The 18,594-nt window shown below is 39.6% G+C and overlaps 1 protein-coding gene across 4 annotated transcripts in view; it reads right to left on the bottom strand.

Annotated features, from left to right (window-relative positions):
• LOC126378400 (solute carrier family 28 member 3-like) overlaps positions 1-13,553 on the bottom strand; it is a 44,673-nt gene extending 31,120 nt beyond the window's left edge. For 2 of the 4 annotated variants that reach the window (XM_050026727.1, XM_050026732.1), the window contains exon 1: positions 13,416-13,553. The gene's annotated coding sequence lies outside the window, so the exon portion shown is untranslated. Of the gene's footprint in view, positions 1-3,112; positions 3,352-6,224; positions 6,306-13,415 lie in introns of those variants that run through there. The other 2 variants (XM_050026728.1, XM_050026729.1) reach the window with 2 other exon arrangements.
• Between the last annotated feature and the right edge of the window lie 5,041 nt (positions 13,554-18,594).

Below are 18,594 nucleotides of genomic sequence, written 5' to 3'. Positions count from 1 at the left end.
AGACCTGAGTCAAAAGTCCAGGCTCAAGGTTTGCCAAAGAGCGATTGAGTTAGGTGTCAAACGAATTGATCGAGTCCGAAACAGAACACTGGGCTCAAAAACGGGAATCGCTGATGTGGGGCGAAAAGCCGCCAGACTCAAATGGGATTGGGCCGAACATGTTTGTCCCATGCACCCTGAGCGGTGGGCACGGATCGTCATGCATTGGGTGCCTCATGACGGGTACAAGCGTCGTGGTAGACCGCGTGAAGACTTGGACGCTTGCCAGAGGGACTGGCCGGAGTAGGCAAAGGATCGCAAAAAATGGAAAGAGGAAGGGGAGGCTTTTGCCCAGCAGTGGGATCTTGTAGGCTAGATTAGATTAGATTTAACATAACACACGTACAACCGGATCTGCATGACAACCACACCGGGCGCGGCGCGAATTATATTGAACGCTTGGACCAATGGCGGGTACAGTCATGAGCAATATAATGTACCCACTTTAGGACTCTGTCGCACTAACATATTTGACATTTAGTGAGACTTACAGTTCAATTTGTCAAAAAAGTTAATGTGACATGGTACCAAAGTGTACTTATACATAATTAATGCTCGTGACCGTACAGGCGTCGGTATTGTTATTGGCGGCCCAATAATTACCCGGACATCAACGTTAATAAGCTTGGTAATCCACCTCACAACCCACACGATAGAAGAATACTAATTGAAGGATAGGGAGTGGAATTCTTTGCCGTCTTCTCTATTTCCGAATGCATATAAGTAACCCGGGTGCTTTCAAGGCCAGAGAGAACAGGCACCTTCTGGGCTCGCTCCATCTTAGGCCTCGTCAACCTTCGGGCAAGTCTAGGGCCAAGAGCAAACCCATCAAAGATAAAAATAATATCCTAAACTTATCTGCCCCGGTAGGGCTATAAAGCAATTTGTTTACAGTTGCTGTTAATAAAATGACTTAAGTGTTTGATAAAATGAAGTAATCATAATTTCATAACACATTTCCACAGTTAAACAAACACGCCTGGTTGTAAAACAAATATTATTTATCCTAAAACATTTCCATTCATACTTTATAAACTTTATAATAGTAAGTATAAGAAAACAAAAAACAGAATTGTATGGAACATTTCTGATTACTCATATTAAAAAAAATATTTGTGTCATACTTATTAAATATGCATAGCTTATCACCATTTTATGTTTTTTTTAAAGTACGTCTACTGCCCTGTGCCGAGGTTTTCTTCGCCGGTTCAGAGTACTGAACCTTTTCTAAGGATATCTCCAATTTGGTCAATGTAAGTCCTCTAGGTCTTCCTCTGCCAGCCCTACCATCAACTTTTATTTTATATACCGCTTTCGCAATTCTATTATCCTTCATCCGCTCTACGTGTCCAAACCAACCTAACATGCGCAAATGTCAAATAGCAATATTGCTTTTTTGGATGAATTGCTTCGATGTGGCAATTTTAACCCCTTGATTGCTTGTGGCTCTGCCCATCCCGATAGGGACTACGGACGTAATGTGAATTATCTGTCTGTCAGTGTAATATGTTTAGATACAAGCTCCGCCTAGTTTGGGCACCTCTGTTCATTTGGATATATTTTTAATATAAGTACCCATCCTATTTTATATGCCTCATTGTATTGTTTTCTGGTAATAAAAACATTTTTCATTTTCATTTTTCATAAGTACTAAATATGATTAAATGTTTGATTTGTGTGTCTGCCCATCCCAGTTAGGACTAGAAGCGCGAATTGATTGCATGTCATCATTTTTCACAGGGTTTAGGTAAGCTAAACTGAAGATTTGACAGGTCCGATTTTTACAGAAGCGACTGCCTGTCTGACCTTCCAAGCAAGGTAAAACCAGCCCAATACACGTTAGGTCATATACCTCCGAAAATGCATTTCTCGGGAATGTGGGTTTCCTCACGATGTTTTCCTCCACCGCTGGTTGCTTTTGTATTGATTGTATGTATGTCAGACAAATAGATACGTCTAGATTGCTAAATAAATATGTATGGTAGTTATTTACGTAATATGCAATATTTGTATGCCTGTCTGTCCGTCTATGTCACATTTTACACTGAATATACAATAAATACGTACAGATATCAACTCACGCGAATAATTCCTAATAGGGTGGGCAAAAGAAGAAATAAATAATCAAAGAAAACTCGAAGTCCGACAGATTGATATAGGTAATGAACTTCATGGTAACAAGGAAATAAAGAAAGAAAAAATATTTATTCGACAAACTTATTGTTTTCACATATGAAAAAACAAAATAATACAATTATGAATGTATGCCGAAACGGTTCCGCCTCAGCATAATGCCATAGCCTAGACTATGACGCTGATTTTCAGTTGGAACCGGTAAGGTAATCAGAGAACACATCAAACAAAAAGTGTACACGAAGTCTAAGCACATTTTGAATTTTCTAATTAAGTAAATACATATTTTAAATGAACGTGCTGAAAAGTATAATATATTTTTAATAATAAAACTAAATAAAATGAAAGGTATTCGTGTATGTTTGTATTCTTATATGTCAGTATTTAGTATGTAGTGCAAAATATATAAGCAAGCAAGCAAGGGATCTCCTATCGCACATAACAATTGTCCAACATGTTAGAAAGGGCACAATCCTTCTGTCGGGTTTTACGACAAATCTGGGAAACGCTTTAAGTATATTTTTGTCTTCACTATCAGTAAAAAGTATTCAACATTTCGTGTATATGTTAGCTAAAAAAGAATACAACAAATAGTCTTTCAGTTTTCGCTTCTCTCGACAACAATCGTCTTCACTTGTTTTTCTTTCCTCGTAGTCGCAGACGGAACACCCGCCAAAACGTTTTTCTCTTAAAAAGTGACGTAACGTTCCTTTTTTGAAATTGCCAACATATATTATTAAAACAAAATACTTAAACCAAAAAAATAAGTATACGATTGGACGATTAGATAGAAAAATAATTCCGTACTGATAAATTCACGAAACGAAAAAACACCAACTGTCACAATAAAACCGACAAATTAACGTTATACTTAAATACAAAAATAGTTTTGTTACGAAAACACACAGAAATAAATAACAATGCGACAATAGGTACTTACATTTAAAAAAGAATAAACAGGTTTTTAAAGATACCACGTTCGATTAAAAAAATATCAAACACCACATGAGAGCAAATAATTATCCCAACGATTAAGAGACATTACTTTTTTACTTTTAAAAAAAATATTTTATTTTCAGCAATCATTGACACTGATAAGAAATCCTGAGCTCATACATAACGCCATCTATGAACACAACAGTGAACCAAGTAGGTATTTTAGTAGGTACTTTTTGCCGTGGTTTTAAGCTTTTTTTTATAATAAAAAAGAAAGAAAACGTTTGTTTTTTCGTTTTTTTAAATTTACTAATGGTTTTAAGAAACACACCTTCACTTCACAAAATCTTGCAGATATAACTGAGCAATATCACAGCAATGAAAACTATCTCTTACGTATCTATGATAGATAACATAGTTTGTCCATTATCTTAATTTTTTAGGGTTCCTCTAACAATGAGGAATTTTCCAATAAGTATTAGTTATTTTAGTGCTTTTTATAAGAAGAGATGGCGCTCAAATAGAAAGAAAGAAGAAAGAAAGTATTTATTATTTATTATTACTTACACAAAATCACAATTTCTCAATTTTTTCAATTTTTTTTTCTCTTTTGTTTTGTATTTTGTTTTTTTCCTGTTTGTGCAATAAAATATTTGTTATGTTATGTTAATTATTAACAAAAACGTAAAAGAAACAGAAAAATAATAATAAAATACAAAATATTGGTCGTAACAGTCATGTGGCGGTGGTGGACGTCCTCAATAAATGGACATCGCTCAACATATCACTTTTGGAAGTTTATTTACTTAAGCAAATGATTTAAAACGAAATGAATCAGTCCGTTTATTTGCACTATTTATTAGTTATAATTTCATTTTTCTATTTAATAAGAAGAAATACTAAGTACTTACAGAGAATCAAAGTCAAAGTATTTATTGTGGTTGTGGCTCATTATGTGAGTAAATAGGTACAATCAAAGAGCAAAAGTGCAGTCACTGAGCCAAGCGAATTATTTGTGAAATTATGAACCATTAGTTGTCATAATTACAAAATTTATGTAATATATTGCATTACCTACATAGTCGAATCGTGATTGCCTGTAATGTCTACGTAAATTGTAAATAAATAAATAACAGCCTACGTGGTCTAGTGGTTAGAGCGTTAGGCTCATGATCTGGAGGTTCGGGTTCGATTCCCGATGGGGACATTGTCGAAATCACTTTGTGAGACTGTCCTTTGTTTGGTAAGGACTTTTCAGGCTTGAATCACCTGATTGTCCGAAAAAGTAAGATGATTCCGTGCTTCGGAGGGCACGTTAAGCCGTTGGTCCCGGCTATTAGCCGTAAAAACACCTCCACCAACCCGCAGAGGAGCAGCGTGGTGGAGTATGCTCCATACACCCTCCGGTTGATTGAGGGGAGGCCTGTGCCCAGCAGTGGGACGTATATAGGCTGTTTATGAGGTGGTTTTGGTTTGGTCTATTACAAAAACGACATGTTCTTCTTCTATCGTGTGGGTTGTGAGGTGGAGTACCAACCTCATCAACCTTGGTGTCAGGGTTACTATTGAGCCGCCAAAGGCCCCTGACATGGCTCATGTAACGACATGTTACCAGGGGCCTGTTTAATAAAACTTAAAATTGTAAATTACAAAGACAATTTGATGTACATTACGTAGCTAATATGAAACTGCAAAATATTCGTGATCACACACTCCGCAATGTACATCAAATTGTCATTGTAATTTACAATTGTAAGTTTTATTAAACAGGCCCCAGGAGGTCTTAAATGCAACCAGTTAATTTATTACCTAGAACGGCCTCCGTGGTCCAGTGGTTGAGCGTTGTGCTCACGATCCGGAGGTGTCGGGTTCGAAAAAATACTTTGTGATCCCTAGTTTGGTTAGGACATTGCAGGCTGATCACCTGAATGTCCGAAAGTAAGATGATACGTGCTTCGGAAGGCACATTAAGCCGTTGGTCCCGGTTACTACTTACTGATGTAAGTACGTAGTCGTTACATGAGACACGTCAGGGGCCGTTGGCGGCTCAATAATAACCCTGACACCAGGGTTGATGAGGTTGATCATCCACCTCATAACCCACACGATAGAAGAAGAAAGAGTTAATTTAATACTTTGCAATAAACTGATTGGACTTTTGCAGCTTATCGTACAAGTAGTGAACTTGTATGTACCTTTGATACACTTAAAACTCACGCCCGAAATGCCTATTGGGGTAGGCAGATCCACAAAACCAAGAGACAACATGCAGCTTGTGAGCTACGGTGGTAGCTGATGAATATGAAGTGGACTGTATAACTAAATGAAATGAAGGAATAACAGATACTTAGCTTTGAGAATTATTTAATATATTTTCACCAGTCACCAAAAAAGCAAACGACAAGAAGTAAAACAAAATCAACATACAAAACGTCAAAAAAGAATAAATATAAAAAACATAATAATATAAAAAGATTACAAAGAATGAAGCTTCAAAATTTTTTGACATGCAATAAAGAAGATTTGATTAGGATTACTACATACAATATTGACACATACACTCACGTCTCTAATCCCTAATGGGGTAGACAGAGCTACAAGTAATCAAAGATAACGTGCAGCCACGGTTGATACGAAGAAGAAGAAACTGATTGGACTTTTGCACCTTATCGTACATATTATCGTAAAAATAAGATGTTTTTTTAAGTTTCCTTATTCGTGTTTTTCCTCAAGATGTTAACATTGTAATCAGTGATGTAAATAGAATATTCCCAGAGTGGGAAAGTTCCCGCTTTAAAAACTATGACTTCAAAAAAGGAGGAAGTTCTCAATTCGACCGTTTTTTTTTTCAATTTGATTTTTCGTGTGCTCTGTTCTCTGCGTAGAGATGGTAATAAAGTTATTTCTACGTAAGATTTGCGCCTTTTTAGTGCCGGGAACAGAAAGGACAGGTTATCAAATAGACGGAAATACATTGTTTGTGTTGTGGTAAAGATAGCTTCGATAGCTCCAGTGGTGTACGTAAACATAGGTCGCGTTGGTTGTTTGAGCGAAAAGGGCGGTTATGCAAAAATATCCTAAAGACAAGTAACAGAGGGAAGGTGGGAAAAACTTACAGATGCGCTGCAAAACGGAGATTTATATCCCCGGGGATACCGTTGCTCGACGAGGGCCCTCGGAGATGATGATTCAGATGGCTGCGTGCACTTTTATGATGATAATTGTATTTTGTTTGGTCGGCCGGCACACTCACGCACGGTTGTTGAAGCAAGAAGAGAATGAATGATTCGGAAATTTGAGTGAGCGTGTTCGATGAATGAATGAGCGCTGCCGGGTGATAGGAAAGGGTAGGAAGCGAGAATGACTGATACTTGAACAACTTTTTAACAGAAAATGAGAAATCAACGTAATATTATTAATCGCCTTTGAGTTCCCAAATCACCTATCAATTTGATAAATAATAATATCAAATAAATGCGCATTTGATCGCAATTTCGGACAATTACCTTTGTAGGTACTTCCCTTATTGCTCATTATCTCATAGTACCTATCTTTATTATTCAAATCAACCGTGATTAATTTATATACTTACCTTTCTGATAATTATTTATCAAATTATCTATCTGCCACGCCCCTTTGCATACAGGCTGTTTACTAAATAACATAACATAAATTCACGACTATAACCCAATTGGGGTAGGTAATCAGAGGTTGATTGTTCTACCTAGAACGCGAACAGAAGCGCAAAGACATTCACCACTATACCGACCAGTCACCCTATTGAACACTGAACTGATATTAGGCAGCTAAATTACCCAATTGTATAAAAATATTTTATGTTTATTTTTTAAAAGAACGTCTAGAGCCCTGTGCCGAAGTTTTTCTTGCAGCTTCTTTTCCCCGGCTATACAGGTTGTGAGAAGCTGCAGTAGTTTTAGGCGGATGAGACGTTCGTTATGTAAAAATTGTCGATTCAAAGTGTAACATGTTACCTACTGAATAGATATTTTTGAATTTAAATGTGAACATTCTCGGTCTGGACCACTCAGTGGACATGTTCTTTGACACAGAATCGTGACATCGAAACGAATATTGAGAGGGATGATTTAGACCATAACCCTGAGTTAATATCAAGTTGAATTTTCCGTCGCAAAATAAGTGTTTTTTTTTTGTTATTATCAATTCTATACTCTATACTTTTGCGATGGAAAAGTCCACTTGATATTAACTCAGAATAATGAGCTAAATCATCCCTCTGGTATTCGTTACGATGTCACTTACACCCCGTTCAAGGGCGTACAGGTAGTCATACAAGTACGGTCACGAGCATTAATATGTACTTATATACACTTTGGTACCATGTCACAATAACTTTTTTGACAAATTGCATTGTAAGTCTCACTAAATGTCAAATATGTTAGTGCGACAGAGTCCTAAAGTGGGTACATTATATTGCTCATGACTGTACGTATGGGTTTTAGTGACATCGTAACGAATTTTTTAAAATTATTTTTGGTTCCATACTTTTGCGACGGAAAAATCCGCTTGATGTCAACTAAGAATCATGGTCTGGATCGTCCCTCAAAGTTTTCGTTACGATGCCCCTTTGGGAATATTCACGGCAACAGCAAATCTCTGATCATGACGTCACATATCCTGGCCCAGTTTCTTTTGACAAATATGGCGTCGAACTAGGGTAAGGTGGTGCAAGAGTGCGCAGGCGATAAGAGTGCGCATATGGCTCTGTGCAAAAACTGAAAGATATTTGCTGCTAATTTCAATCATGTTTTGAACACCTACTATGCCGGTTTACACTCCCCAAAAATAATCGCGATTGAGTAAAAACTGTGTCTCTCAGGTAAGCTCGAAGTTTTTTAATGCTTTTTATGTTAAATATCAACTATTTCAATGTGTGATTGTTTCAAAAAACAACCCATTACAAGTATTTGATTACAATTATTAAACAACCTAACCTGTCAACTTGCCGCTCGAAAGAAATAATTATAATCGCTGCGCAGAGATGGTGCTAGTAAAGTCATTACTGCGATTTGAGAAAAAATGTAAGAGTGCGCACTACGAGGGTGTGTAAGATGGCGCGTGCGTACTCTTACACTACGGTGGATATTTTAGTGATTTCTAATTTTTATGCAATTTTTATTGACTTGCAGCATTACCAGAAGATAAAGGAAAACTGACCGACAAAATTGTCCACTTTCGTTATTAGAAAGAAGAAGCTCGTAAATGCGTCAATGGAGGTGAAGTAAGAGATCGGTTGCTAAATCTCTTGGAATTGCGGTATCTACTTTAAGAAAGAGGTTGCTCAGAACTTCAATTGCAACCAAATCAGGAAGATATGATCTTACATTTCCGATAGAAGTAGAACAAAAAACCAAAAAAGCCTCGATTAGATTTTAAGACGCCTAAAAAGCCTAAGAATGCTCCCAAAATAAAAAAGTGAAAATGTGGAGGGTGCGACGTAATATATAAAAAACCTATTGATGAAGACTGTATTGAGTGCTCCGGATGCAAAAACTGGTGGCATGAAAAATGTACAGCGTATACAAGCGTAGGAGCTTACATGTGCCTTTTGCGTGGACAAATAAACTGCGCACTCTTATCCGTCTCATAGCGCACTCTTACACACACCTGAGTGTAAGAGTGCGCAAATCTCATTTTGTGATTTAATTGAAATACGTCCAAAGATAATTATTATAGATGAAAATAATATATTCCAAATAATAGTCTATTAGTTACTGTATAATATTTAATAGAGTTGATTTTCCTAATTGCTTTTGTTTTATTTTTAGAACTAATTGAACTTTAAGTGCGCACTCCTGCACCACCTTACCCTACTTTCACGTTGACATAATGCATGCAAATGACAATGGGCACATTTGTATGAAACTTGGTCCAAGAACCTCCACTGATGAGACTTATTTATTATATACGAATGTACCTATTCGGTGGTTTAAACCGGTATAGGTGCAATAGTGTTATACTTAATGAAAGCTTATACTTTCCCTATGATTCTGGCAAAGTTCTACCAGATTCTGTTCCGGGGTTCTTTTTCTACAGCCATGTTTGTCCTGGCTAAAAATGTGATAAAATACAGTGGGGGACTAAAATCGACTCAAGATTTGTTGCTCAGTTACTAAATCTACATAGCGAGGACAAACACGGCCGTAGAAAAAGAATCCCGGGACAGAATCTGATAGAATTTTGCTAGAATCATAGGGAAAGTATAAGCTTTCATTACATATAATTAGGACTCAAACGAACTTACCTGTTAAGTGATGTTTGATTCCAATTATGCGAGGGTGTCAACCGAAGACGATTACATATTTACTTGCAGCAGTACATGAGCATGTACCATCTTCATCACACATTTAGAGTATAAGCCTAGAAAGAAAACTATGATCTCCCGTCTCGCTCCCGCCTCGCCTAGCGGCCCATGCGTCCCGATCATTATTTAAGAGTTAAAGGATTTTGTGACGTAATTCATGAACATTTTATTATAATGTTTTTGGGGTTTGGGTGGGTTGGGACGATGTAATCGTCTTCGGTTGACACCCTCGCATAATTGGAATCAAACATATAAGTCTCATCAGTGGAGGTTCTTGGACCAGTTTCGCCCATTCTCCTTAGCAACTTTTGTTTCTTACTGGCCACAAGTCGCCCGCGCATTTTACTTCTGCGTGAACATACAATACTTACATGTAGGAACGCCTATTTCCCACTGGGGTGAGCAGAGACTATGGAATTCCACTTGCTTCGATCCTGACACACTTATTCTTTTTTTTTTCGCTTTGATGGGTTTGCTCTTGGCCCCAGACTTGCCCGAAAGCGACAAGGCTTGACATAGAGCTCGCCCAGATGCCTGTTCACTCTGGCCTTGAAAGCACCCGGGTTATATGCATTCGGGAATACAGAAGACGGCAGAGAATTCCACTCCTTACCACCTTCCCCTCCTTTTCTTGCTTCTTCCACATTCATCAATCGTTTCATACACGCACGCCGTTTCAGAGTAGATCGTACTAAACCTTTTCTAAGAACATTTCAATTTGGTCAATGTAAGTCCTTCTAGGTCTTCCTCGGCCAGCCCTACCATCAACCTTCGCTTTATACACCGCTTTCGTAATCCTATTATCCTTCATCCGCCCGTGTCCAAACCAACTTAACGTTCCCTTCTCAATCTTAGTCACTATATCGTCTTTTACACCACATCTCTCTCTTATCACACTGTTTCTCACTCTATCAATTTGACACCGCTGAAAACCTCCAATTCATGTAATTAATGAAGACCACACATTTTGACCTGTACTTATTGAAACTAGCATGTCTATTGCTAGGTTTTGGTAACAAACATCACAACCGAACGTTATTTTTCAAAAACGCGCTATATGCGTCGCGCTGTGAAAACTTTGATAGCGCGTTCTAGGCCATCTGCGTTGAATTAATAGGCTACATTAAGCTAACTTCGGGCGCATCAGCGTCGTGCCGACTAGGAGTCGAAGTGGTCGTCACGGTCGGAGATAATCATCATTAATTCCTCCTATCCACTTCCTGAACAATTCACATAAAAGTCGTCGTTTTACCGCGAGCCACCTAACACGTAAGTGCAAGCGAGATAGAAAATCTGCGCGCTCTCCCTTTTACTCCTCAGCGCGATTAAAGACTAAAGTAAGACCGAGAGGGGGGAGGTCGGCGCCCGATACGAATTGGTGCGGGGGGGAGTTACAATTATATAAAAAAAAGCAGAAAAATAATTTCTTTTCTTAATGTTTTTCTTAAACTAGTTACTGGAGACCCCGCTCTTCCATAAAACAGTAGTAAATAGGTAAGAAAGTTTTGTTACCTTTAAGTTTTATAAATAAGCAATTTTTAAAGAATGTTTGTATGATGTGTACACACACACACACAGAGAGTGTGTAAGTGTGGGCGTGCTCGGGCAATGAGGGTAGAGGCCTCCTGTCCTGTCATTATTTGGTTGAAGTAGTAAATAATAAGGAAAATGCACTCTGATAACCTTGAAAGATTAATGCATGACTAGAATTGGCAAGTAATCGTTTAAGATTGAAGACTCATCTAGTAATTACATAGAGAAACAATATATTTACGTCATCTTTATGGACATAAGTCTCCATTCGACTGATCATCATCGCGCACGGGACAGCCCCAACCTTGCTCTCTGTTCGATTGTTGATGAGAGCCCCTATTTGCGTCGCTGCTGTGGACTGCACGCACCCAAATGTATTATAAGTTTTTCTTCTTCTATCGCGTGGGTTGTGAGGTGGATTACCAACCCCATCAATAACTTAAGTTAGGTACATAGGTTTTTGATATTGTACTTATGTTATTTTTGACGTTATTTTATGTTATTTTTGAGGAGCTCGGTGGCGCAGCGGTAAACGCGCTCGGTCTGCGATTGTTAAAGTTAAGCAACTTCCGCAAAGGCCCGTCATAGGATGGGTGACCACAAAAAAAAAAAGTTTTCATCTCGAGCTCCTCCGTGCTTCGGAAGGCACGTTAAGCCGTTGGTCCCGCGTGATGGTTTAAGGCCCGATCTCCCTATCCATCCATAGGGAAGGCCCGTGCCCCAGCAGTGGGGACGTTAATGGGCTGATGATGATGATGTTATTTTTATTTTATAAGTACTAATACTACAAATAATTAAGTCACTTACTAACACATATGAGTCAATGGTTACTTCGAATAAAGATTTATTTATTATGTAGAACGGCCTCTGTGGTCCAGTGGTTGAGCGTTGGACTCACGATCCTAAGGCCCCGGGTTCGAATCCCGGTGGGGACATATCACAAAAATCACTTTGTGATCCCTAGTTTGGTTAGGACATTACAGGCTGATCACCTGATCATCCGAAAATAAGATGATCCGTGCTTCGGAAGGCACGTTAAGCCGTTGGTCCCGGTTACTATTTACTGATGTAAGTAAGTGAGTAATCGTTACATGAGCCATGTCAGGGACCTTTGGCGGCTCAATAGTAACCCTGACACCAGGGTTGATGAGGTTGGTATTCCCCCTCACAACCCACACGATAAGAAGATCGTCATTATCTCCCTAGCATTATCCCATTTTTCACAGGTTTTTACAGAAGCGACTGCCTGTCTGACCTTCGAACCCGCGAGGGGAAAACCAGCCCAATACAGGTTAGGTCACATACCTCCGGAAATGCATTTCTCGGGAATGTGGGGCGTCTCCATTCAATTGGAGAATAAAAAGTGTGCGTAAAAGACGATATAGTGACTAAGATTGAGAAGGGAATGTTAGGTTGGTTTGGACACGAACGGATGAAGGATAACAGGATTACGAAAGCGGTACATACTATAAAGCGACGGTTGGCGGTAGGGCTAGCAGATGGAGATGTCTTTAGAAAAACTTCAGTACGACCCAATCATCATCATCAACACTTAAAGAGCCACGCTCTTGTCGGTGTAGCATTTTCCTCCATGCTATTTTAGGGAAAAACGGCAGTGGTTTCCCTCTTGCCTTCCGCCCCGCAGTACTCTGTCTGACGCAAGTGGGATGGCGTCCAGAGTAGCCTATTACAAAGCCATATTAGGACTCCTGTCCTCGACAGAGTCCTGACAGTTACTGCTGCCCTCTGTCAGGTTCCAGGTTACAGTCCCTGTGACTTGCCCCTTCCGTCCTGCATTGCCGTACCGATGGCCGACGACCCAATACCTAATGTATTTTTAATATGATTTAAGTGCAATAAAGAGTTATTGTATTGTATCTACTCTGAACTGACGTGGGTGATGAAACGATTGATGAATGTGGAGGAAGCAAGAGGAGTGAGTCAGGATCGAAGCAAGTGGAATTCCATAGTCTCTGCTTACCCCGGTGGGAAATAGGCGTGAGTTTATGTATGTATGTACTACGCGTAGTAGGGACACTCCCTGCCCCGCACCGATACGAGCTTGGAACGAGGTTGATTTACCTCACCCCCGCGATGGGGGCCACTTTAGTATATTCAAGCAGTAAGCCCGTAAAGAGTAAGTGAGCGCGCATGGGCTGTTTGTCTCCCTCGCACGCACGGAGAATAAGACACACTGTAAGAACGAGATTTTTGTATGGAGAGTTCGGGCTGGGTTGGAGGCAACACTTTATTTAAAAAAAGGTTATTTTTATAATCCACAATTCACCATAATCCTACCCTATTACATAATTTTCTGCTTACCCCTATTAGGGATGCGAGCGTGAGTTTACGTAATTTATATTAAAACAACTTTTTTATCGATCCAGTTGTGATAAGTTCTATAAGTAAGTAATTAAAAATTCCGTCATACCTCAACACAAAACGTTTCCAAAAAAACACATCACTAATATGCACTAAAACTAAAATGTGTTCTTTAAAGAACCTTAACTTTTAAAAAGTATATCACGTGTACTATAAAAGACCTCCAGCCACGTCCGCCCGCTTACGCTGAGCGCGCCAAACTGATTCCAACCATGCGATTTTATGTAAATTACTGTAAATAACCTTAAAATGTCGAGATAGTAATGTAATGGCCAAGAAAACAGGTCTGTAAAGACATGAATAGGTAAGTAACTCACGCCCGTAACTCTTTTCAGGGTGGGCAGAGCCAAAAGTCACCAGAAGACAATTTGCAGCAAGCAGCAACACTTGGCTTTGGAAGATAAATCAGTACTTATAAAGTACAGAAAGAAGGAAGGAAGTCTGTATTCACTGAATCAATTTTCTTTTGGGTTTTACCTGAGATTTTTACTATGTCCAGGTGCGCCTCTGTGGTCCAAGCATTGGGCTCACGATCCGGAGGACCTGGGTTCGATTCTCGGTGGGGACACGTGTGGCATAAATCACTTTATTGCACTGTCTGTTGAGGTCACGATATTGCATAGACATTTACTGGAAAATACAGACGATTCCGTGCTTTGGAAGACACGTTAACTGTTGGTTCTGGAAGCGCAATCGGCGGCCTTACTACTGAAATAGTAAACTAACATACTTCATCGGGAATAGAACCTGGATCACCCTGATTTAACAAGAGAGGCATTTAATAACTAAGCCACAGTTCGTCTCAGGATGTATTGTAAACGTGAACCATTGAAGTGGTTTCCGTGAGAAGTCAGTGGCTGCGTGTTGACAAAATGGCGCGCATTGTTCATGAACTCACTAACTGAGAAGTGACAATGGTAACGTAACATAAACAGCCTATAAACATTTATAAAAAGTCACTCTTATCCTGTGGTACGGTCACGATTACTAATATGTATAAATAAGTACTTACTTTGAAACCATGTCACATTAACTTTTTTGACAAATTAAACCTTATGTCTTAGTAAATGTCAAAGATGATAGTGCGACAGAGGTCTAAAGTGGGTACATAGGATATTGCTCATAACTTTACACCAGCTTGCTTCTCAAACCGGGTAAGAGCCTTCAGCGCTCCCCATTTGTCCGGCCAAGTAGTTAATGCCATCTGCGGCAAATCTACAAAAAGAACGCCAAAAAAAAATTGCTTCTCAAACGGAAAGCGCCCGGTTCGTATTCAAAACTACCGCTTTTCGCTATCGACCCACTAGGATCGATTAATTCTTTCAAATATTTTCCTCTCAGAAGACGCCCTGAGCCGCGGTTCGCGCCCAACTGAGCAACCTCAGGCCTGTTATCTTAAATTTTGTACCGGATGAGAGCCCTCAGCGCTCCCCATTTGTCCGGCCAAGTAGTTAATGTTATTTGCGGCAAATCTACAATTAATCCCGTCATAAAAAACCTAAGGTACCAGATTTACAACAATCATTATTTAATTTATCATAAGCGCAGTTTTCACTAAATAGTTGGCTCGACCATTATAGACGGCGATACAGCTCACCTATCACGTTGCCAGTAGTTTTAGGTGGATGAGACGTTTGTTATTTAAGTAAGTACAGAATTACGATTCAAAGTGTAACTATGTTACTTACTGATAAAAGATGTTTGTGAATTTGAATTTAAATCAATCTTCACTGACCGAGACAACGAATATACTTACTTAAAAGTAAATAATTTTCATAAAACAGGAATGCAATGAACCAATTACGATATCTTTGACGTTTTTATGACCACTACAGTAATCTTTATTGCGGGTTGATTGTGCTAATCCTAAAATACCTTGCGACAGCTGATTGCGTATCATTTGATTAAAATATACCTATTGGAGGTCCAATAACTATTGTCGATAGGAACTAGTGGAAATACCTCTGATTATGACGCGCTTAAGGATAAAGATAAATAATTGACATAGGATCACGCCTGTATCTCTAAAGGGGTTGGTAGAGGTGTAAAATTTACACACCCACTCTTCGCCAGCTATGTCTATAGCACTTAAATAATATATAATTTACTTAACATTATATACAGGGTATATATTGAGGAGCTCGGTGGCGCAGCGGTTAACGCGCTCGGTCTGCGATTGTTGAAGTTAAGCAACTTTCGCAAAGGCCGGTCATAGGATGGGTGACCACAAAAAAAAAGTTTTTATCTCGAGCTCCTCCGTGCTTCGGAAGGCACGTTAAGCCGTTGGTCCCGGCTGCATTAGCAGTCGTTAATAACCATCAATCCGCACTTTGCCCGCGTGGTGGTTTAAGACCCGATCTCCCTATCCATCCATAGGGAAGGCCCGTGCCCCAGCAGTGGGGACGTTAATGGGCTGGTGATGATGATGATGATGATTTATATAGAATTACGCCTATATCTCGAAGGGGTAAGCATAGGTGTTTAGCTAAACACTCACTTTCCGGCTTTATTAGCTTTATTAGCTCGCCTTTAGGCATATCTTCTTCTTATCGTGTGGGTTGTGAGGTGGAATACCAACCTCATCAACCCTGGCGTCAGTGTTATTATTGAGCCGCCAAAGGCCCCTGACATGGCTCATGTAACGACTATTTGCTACTTGCTTATAGGCAGATAAGACCATATGACAAGAAATAACATTTGAAAAAGCAAAGCAGTCAAAGAGTTTTTACAACGAGAACATTTCTACATCACTGGTGATTTCAATTACCTATGATCCAAACATGAATTAGAACTCATCATCATCACTAATTTAAGAGCCACGCTCTTGTCGGTGTAGCATTTTCCTCCATGCTACTTTTTTAGGGAAAAATAGGGCAGTGGTTTCCCGCTTGCCTTCCGCCCCGCAGTACTCTGTCTGACGCGAGTGGGATGGCGCCCAGAGTAGTTAGGTAGTCTATTACAAAGTCATACTAGGACTCCTGTCCTCCGCCTCTGAATAGTACTGACAGTTACTGCTGCCCTCTGTCAGGTCCCAGGTTACAGTCCCTGTGACTTGCCCCTTCCGTCCTGCATTGCCGTACCGATGGCTCCCATCTTCGCCTCTGCAACTGTTGAGGTCTTCACCCGTATCACTGGGCAAGGGAATTAGAACTCATAAAGTCGAATTCAGTACCTAGTTCAGTACCCGAGCCGGGATTCAAACCAGTAAGACTACGATGCGTGATCCCAAAACAGGGATTTTATGAATTATGTTTGAATACTTTGAAAATTATGCTACAGGTTTCATACATGCGTTTTTTTATCACCACGAGGTCATTGACCGCGAATGTAATGATGGTAATGATATAATTACAGGAGCCATCGACCGACTAATCTACTAGATACCTGAAGGACAAACGACAAAACAATAGGTAATCGTACCGTAAGTAACTACTAAATAAAGAAAAGTAAAACTATCCAAATAAAGAAAAGCAATATAGGTAGTAACATAATTCTATATTATAATCTGATCCAAATATCAGGCAATATTTTTTTTTATATTATTATTATTATTTTTTATGTTTCTGCCATTACATTGTATTTTGGAATAAAAATACATACACATACATAAACTCACGCCTATTTCCCACCGGGATAAGCAGAGACTATAGAGTTCCATTTGCTTCGATCCTGACACACTTCTCTTGCTTCCTCCACATTCATCAATCGCTTCATACACGCACGCCGGTTCAGAGAAGATCGTACTAAACCAAAAAATAATAAAAGTAATGAGAAAATTGCCTGCGTGGTGGTTTAAGGCCCGATCTCCCTATTCATCCATAGGGAAGGCCCGTGCCCCAGCAGTGGGGACGTTAATGGGCTGATAATGATGATGAGAAAATTATCACGTTAAAGCTGTACAGCGCCATCTATGTTGTGTTTGGGGAAAGTAGCCTGGAAAATCCCTCTTTGCTTCAATGTGGCCTTAGCTTGCGGTCTGCAATCGATACTAAGGGTATAGTAAGCGAGTCAGTCGATGTGTCCTGGTGCCACCTGCCGATAATCATGTTTTTAGGTGAGGGCCTGGATGACTGGTTTAAGGACTGTTCAAGGTGAGTTTGACGAAAGAATGTTTTTTGACTCACGAGTACTAATTTGTATACATTTTGAAACCATGTCACATTAACTTTTTTGACAAATTAAACTGTAAGTCTCATCAAATGTCAAATATGATAGTGCGACAAGGTTCTAAACTGGGTACTGTTCAGGAGGCGGGCCTATTGGCATTAGGTCCCGGGTTCGAATCCCGGTGAGGAGATATCACAAAAAGCACTTTGTGATCCCATGTTTGGTTAGGACATTACAGGCTGATCACCTGATTGTCCGAAATTAAGATGATCCGTGCTTCGGAAGGCACGTTAAGCTATTGGTCCCGGTTACTACTTACTGATGTAAGAGCCGCCAAAGGCCCCTGACATGGCTCATGTAACGACTACGTACATCAGTAAGCAGTAACCTGGACCAACGGCGTAACGTGCCTTCCGAAGCACGGATCATCTTACTGTCGGACAATCAGGTGATCAGCCTGTAATGTCCTAACCAAACTAGGGATAACAAAGTGATTGTCCCCATCGGGATTCAAATCCGGGGCCTCCGTTCGTGAGCCCAACGCTCAACCACTGGACCACAGAGGCCGTTATTATAAAGCGATAATAGTTGCAAACGCCTGCACAATCTAGACAACGCGCTCCAACACTATTGCTTTTATAATTTGTCAGGCACTTATTAATACTCAACCATCACAATCATTGTTAGTACAGGCACAGCTAGGACTGCGGTAGGGTCAGCGTCAGAATGGCCGGTCACTAGCCCTTCGTAAAATTCGTATTTATCGTTGAAATTATGACCAATAATTGCTGTCTAATTGCTTCCTTTTAGTTCCGTCAAAATAAAATTATTTCGTCAAAATATGAAAATATAATCTACATTATGTACATTAGAGTGTACATAATTTAGCTCGTTTCATCCTAAAGGCTAAAAGGAAAATTGATCGATACTTTACTCCCTCAGTATTCGTTACGGTGTCACTAAGAACCTGAATAGATATACCTACAGGGTGTTAGTGACATCGTAACGTAAACATTGGGATATCAACCTCAAAATCATGGTCTGAATCATCCCCCTCAGTATTCGTTACTAAGTCACTAACACCCTGTATACTTATTCTCGGGTAAATAAATCAAACAATA

This window comes from Pectinophora gossypiella, chromosome 26, assembly GCF_024362695.1.
Source record: "Pectinophora gossypiella chromosome 26, ilPecGoss1.1, whole genome shotgun sequence".
In the NCBI taxonomy this organism is placed as follows: Eukaryota; Metazoa; Arthropoda; class Insecta; order Lepidoptera; family Gelechiidae; genus Pectinophora; species Pectinophora gossypiella.
The sequence above is the reverse complement of the archived record's forward strand: the minus strand, read 5'-3'. Positions and strand labels throughout refer to the sequence as shown.